Source organism: Dipodomys merriami, unplaced genomic scaffold, assembly GCF_024711535.1.
Source record: "Dipodomys merriami isolate MVZ:Mamm:240054 unplaced genomic scaffold, mDipMer1.0.p SCAF_17, whole genome shotgun sequence".
Taxonomy (NCBI): Eukaryota; Metazoa; Chordata; class Mammalia; order Rodentia; family Heteromyidae; genus Dipodomys; species Dipodomys merriami.
Window position 1 is genome coordinate 710,564 of NW_027203048.1, and position 5,573 is coordinate 716,136.

A 5,573-nucleotide genomic window follows, 5' to 3' on the forward strand; every position below is an offset into this window, starting at 1 on the left:
TCCTTCCTTCCTTCCTTCCTTCCTTCCTTCCTTCCTTCCTTCCCTTCCTCCCTCCCTTCCCTTCCCCTTCCTCTTCCTTCCCCTTCCTTCCCCTTCCTTTCCCTTCCTTCCCCTTCCTTCTTTCCTTCCTTCCTTCCTTCCTTCCTTCCTTCCTTCCTTCCTTCCTTCCTTCCTTCCTTCCTTCCTTCCTTCCCTCTGAAAACCTAAGGCTTTCGCATGGTATGTGGTGAATCATCTCATTTCTATTACAGAAAACAATCACTGGAAGGAGTTTGGCCTCCCATCATTAGTTGGGAGCTGCCTTTGGCATGAATTTGGTGTGGCTGGGGTCAGCCTGTCCCCCTCTACCTCGGCTTCTTGCCTGCAAGGAAGATGGTGGTGGTGTACAGCCTCATGTCCAAGCCCCACGTAGCCATTCAAACAGAATCCTCTTCCAGGTGGAGCCGAGTCACAGATCAACACTGCCCACAGCAGCCCTGGTTTCTGTCTGTTGTTTCATGGAATGACAGCGACACTCTCTTGAATTTTCAAAAGTGCCCAGGCTTGGATGATATGTTAGAAACCTACCTTGCTTCTCTTGGGCAATGTTTGACTTTAGACCTCACAGTCAGAGCTGTCTCTTGTGAATTCTTTATTACCTACAAGGCAAAACTGTCCAAAGGTTGTCGAGACTGGATTTTCGGGCTTTGTTCTACGATCACTCAGTGAGACAGCATGTATCTGTTTAAAACTTGCAAAGCAAAACTTCTAATGATTTGTTTCTGCGTAAAGCTTTTAAAATTTCTTTTTATTTATTATCCATAACTATTATTTTGGGGTTAAATTGAAAACACCAACAACAAAAGCAATAATAGCATAATAATTCCGTTCAATGATTTTCTAAAAAAAAGAAAATGAGTTATGGGCAAAATTGTTAATCTAGAAGGGTACAGTTAACACATGCAAAATGGTTCATCTAGGAGAATGGAGAGCATTATTAATAAGTTTTCATAGATTGATAGCTAGAAGAATCATACTTTTACTCTAATGAAAGACTCAGAAACTGTCCTGTTGAGCTGAAAGTATAGCTCAGTGGAAGAATACTTGGCTGATCTAGGTGAAGCTCTGACTTTGATTTCCAGCACCAATAAGCAAACAAACCAAAAATGTCCTGTTATATGACTTGGTAATATATTCTCACAATGGGAAGACTTCAATTGTCTTTATTCAATCCAATAAATACTATATATTCAGATCTATTAACTGTAAATGTGTGTGTGTGTGTGTGTGTGTGTGTGTGTGTGTGTGTATGAAAAGACAGTAATCTCATCTTCTGGGATACCTGCTGCTAAATTGTGATATATACTTATTAGCTTTGCATTCATATATTGCTTGTTTTAAAATAGGATTCTTTACTATACTCTCTTCTGGAATCTACCCCTTTTCATTTTTTAGCTTTTACTAAGTATATTGAATAAAAGCACTCTAATAACAATATAATGTTAATGTCCATCATATATATGAATGTGCCAAATTTTACTTATAATGCTCTTTTGTTGGTTGTTTTTTTCCAATTTTATGCTTAAATAAACAAAAAAGGTAACTCATATCTCAAATTCTAGCTACTCAGGAAGCTGAGATGTGAAGACTTAGGTTCAAAGCCAGCCTTTAAAGAAAAGTCCAGGAGACTCTTATCTCCAGTTAACCAGCAAAAAGGCAGAAATGGAGCTGTGGCTCAAATAGTAGAGTGTCAGCGTTCAGCAATAAAGCTAAGTAAAAGCATGAGACCCTGAGTTTAAGCCCTACTACTGGTTTAAAACTGAAAAATGATGTCTTTTGTGGATAAATAGATCAAGAAAATGTGGTATATATGCACAGTGGAATTCTACACATCCCTCAGAAAGAATGACATTTCCCTATTCGTAAGGAAATGGAAAGACTTGGAAAAAATTATATTAAGAAAAGCAAGCCAGTGTCCGCTTCGGCAGCACATATACTAAAACGGGAACGATACAGAGAAGATTAGCATGGCCCCTGCACAAGGGTGACACCCAAATTCGTGATGCATTCCACATTTGTACTGTGTAATCTACATGAGGCACTCTCTCTGACCTTAAATTTGGTTTAGCTCTTCTTACCCCACCCCCCGTGTATTGTTTCTTAATTTGGGGGTGGGGACTGAGAGTTTACCAGTTTATCAGGGTTAATTTTTTTCTATACTTTAATGTTTATTGTTTTTATTGACCCATTAAACTTTATTTTATTGCTACTTCTAATAAATCAACACTTAAATTTTTTTTAAAAAGCAAGCCAGACTCAAAGAAACATAGGTTGCATCATTTCTCTCATTTGTAATAATTAGACTGCCTATGATATTCTTAGCAGAGGATCACAATAGCTCAAATAACTAGGTGCATATGACCATTTGAAATGAAGACACTAGGCGAACAACTCAAGACTATGGAATGGGACAGTTAACTTCCAGTTCTGCACAGGCTGCACTGCTTGGCCATTGATGAGACTTCTGTCCTGTATTTAATTTCCTTTGTATGTGTGAGAGAGAGATAGAGACACAGAGAGGTAGAGAGACAGAGACAGAGACACAGAGATAAAGACAGAGAGACAGAGAGAGAGAGAAAGACAGAGAAAAAGAGAGGAGTACTAGAGCTTGTCCTTACGCTCTTGGTTGGCTTTTTCACTCTACCACTTGATCCATACCTCCGCTTCTGGCTTTTTGCTAGTTTAATTGGACATGAGTCTTTCAGATTTGGCTGCCTAGATGCTTTGGACCACAATCCTCATATCTCAACTTGCTGAGTAGCTAAGATTACAGACGTGAGCTATTGGCGCCTGGCTATGTTCCTCCATTTTGGTACTAGAGTGGTTAGCAGACAGTTACGAAGGCTCCTCTCGCTCTTCTACTGGAAATGGGGGAGAGGGGAGGAAGAGGTTAGAAGTGCAGGTAGACCATGAATGTAGCTCTTCAACTGGTTTCCGCTCCCTGTGTCTTCCTTTCCACTCACTCCAGCCACCCGGGTGCTTCCTCCCCGCCGTGGCTTAGTGTTACCATCTCTGGTTTCATTCTGAAACTCTCTCCTGGACAGGCTTCAGCTGGGTGGCCAACAATTGCCCAGCCTTTTGAGTCATTAGAAATTAGAAGTAATCTCTCCCCAAAATACTTCTTGGAAACTGATCCCAAGTCTTTGAAATGCAAATGACTCTAACGTGAAGCTCTGGAAACTGGACTCTCTGGGGCCTCCAACCTGACCCTTAGAGTCTGCTATAAGCCCCAAGTGGGCAGGATTCTGTGGCCTGCTTCCGAAGATCAAAGGGACATTGTTCATGTAAAGTTCACCACCAGAAAACCTAGATTAGTGAGTAATTCCGCCCCCATCAGTCTTTAATATCAAACCTTTGTTAACATGGGCAGGACATAAGGACTCTGTTCAGTGGGCTCCAGCCAGCTCAGAGAAGTTTTTATCACATCTCAAGAGGGTCTAGACATGAAGTAAAGATGCTGCGTGGAGCTCGCTGGGTATAGATTAAATTAGCATGATTAGAGCTGAGAATCCCCAAGCTGGGTGGGCCAGACTGTTCTTGAGCCTTACAAGAGGAGGCATGAACACAGGGGTTTGGAAGAAACTAAAAGAAATCCCTTCGGCCATGTCTGAGTGCTGTGCACTGCCTTCAGTAGTACATTTGTAGTCCCAGCCTTGCTCCTTTCCTGAACAATGGACAGCAGCAGGCTCTGGTCAAAAGGGAGCGTAAACTGCAAGCCAAGTGACCTCCACAAGTTTCTACATTGGATGGGCCTGGGCCCATGCTTTGTCTTCCCAGTAAATGCCCCATGGACACACAGATTATCTCCCTTGCCTCCCGGAATTCCACTCAAATGATAGAAGAGGAATGTAAAAGGCACAAACCACAAGGACAAAGAGAACAAGAGAGAGGATGACAGCAAACAAGAGATAGCTACCACATTCTGGGAGCTGGAAAACTGGTGGATTAGCCAACTCTAATCTGATTTCTCTGACTCACTGAGAGAATGGTCTAACTTTCTTTTAAGTAGATTAAGCACATTGCAAGGGGGACGGACAACAGCCAACAAGAGGCATCAATGAAGTTCCAATGAAACAGACCAGTTAATGGCATCTCAGACAAGTAAGAGAAGAAAAGACATCAGCACCCTTCAGTGGAATCATCTAGAAATGACCCAGTGTAAGCCACAGCACTGTGGAGAGGCTCAAAATTGGAGGCAGTGACTCTCTCTGAAGGTGGACCTTTAGAACAGGCTGGAAACTGGAGAAATTGCAACAATTCTACACAAGAAGCAACCAGATCTCCAGATACTCTCCTGTCCATATCCTGGGCACTCACTTTGCCAGAACAGTTGAAGGATCACTCTGACGAATTTGAACTGGCTGGGTGCTGGTGGCTCACGCCTGTAATCCTAGCTACTCAGGAGGCTGAGATCACGGTTCAAATCCAGCCCAGGCAGGAAAGTCCGTGAGACTCTTATCTCCAATAAACTACTAGAAAACCAGAAGTGGCACTGTGGCTGAAGAGTTAGAGCGCTCGCCTTGAGCTGAAGAGCTCAAGGACAGTGCCCAAGCGCAGAGTTCAAGCTCCACGACCAACAAAAAAAAAAAAAAAAAAAAAAAAAAAGAATTTGAACTGCAGAAGGTATCATGGCGGAGACACAAGCACTGCAGAGAGATATTCCATCCTGAAAGAAGAGGATGGAAATACACGGAACCCCACCAAGATACTACCCTGCAATGAGGACACTCTCTCTGACCAACTCTCCAAAGAGTGGCATCTATCATTCCCCAAATTTCTCCACAACCATTTTGCCAAGAGAAAATATTATCATTATAGAAACTGACTAACAAAAAAAAAAAAGAATTTGTGACTACTGACATTGAAAATTCACTCAAAGACCCAGACACATCTGTTGATCATATATAATAAAATCTATCAGGTAATGAACACCAAGACAGGTAGGTATTCAAAGGTAATGGAGTCCCTCACTCTTCAATGTTGATGGGTAGCCAGAGGGTACCAGATGTTTGTAGGAACCTCTAGTATGATGGAAAAGTCGAAACAGTTTGACAAACAACAACAACAACAACTCACATCAGTTAGAAGATGTAACTCACATCAGTTAGAAGATGTGTATCTAAACTTTAGGAAATCCAGAGCTAGTATTCACAGAAATTACACAAGAAAATTTCCCAGAGCTAGAAGATATTTCTTTTAATAGAAAGAGGGTTTTTTTTATGTGCTCAACATATAAAAAAAAAAAGCCCATTGTGATAAGATGTATTAATAAGAGGTAAAAGAAGATATCCTAAAAGTTTTCTCAGAGAGAAAACCAAGTAGAAAACTAGAAGCTAAAAATACAAGAAAGCAAGGCCTTAAACATTTTGAGCGATCAGCGGTGCCAGTGATTCACATCTGTCATCCTAGCTACTCAGGAGGCTGAGATCTGAGGATCCCAGTTTGAAGCCTGCTTGAGCAAAGTCAAGGCACTCATATCTCCAATTAACCAGAAAAACGTAGAAGTAGAGGCATGGCTAAAGTGGCAGCGTGTG

At 41.6% G+C, this 5,573-nt stretch overlaps 1 non-coding gene across 1 annotated transcript; it reads left to right on the forward strand.

Annotated features, from left to right (window-relative positions):
* The first annotated feature begins 1,953 nt into the window (after positions 1–1,953).
* Positions 1,954–2,058, forward strand: LOC138829341 (U6 spliceosomal RNA). The gene has a single exon (XR_011372549.1). It is a non-coding gene; the product is annotated as a U6 spliceosomal RNA (small nuclear RNA).
* Positions 2,059–5,573: the final 3,515 nt, after the last annotated feature.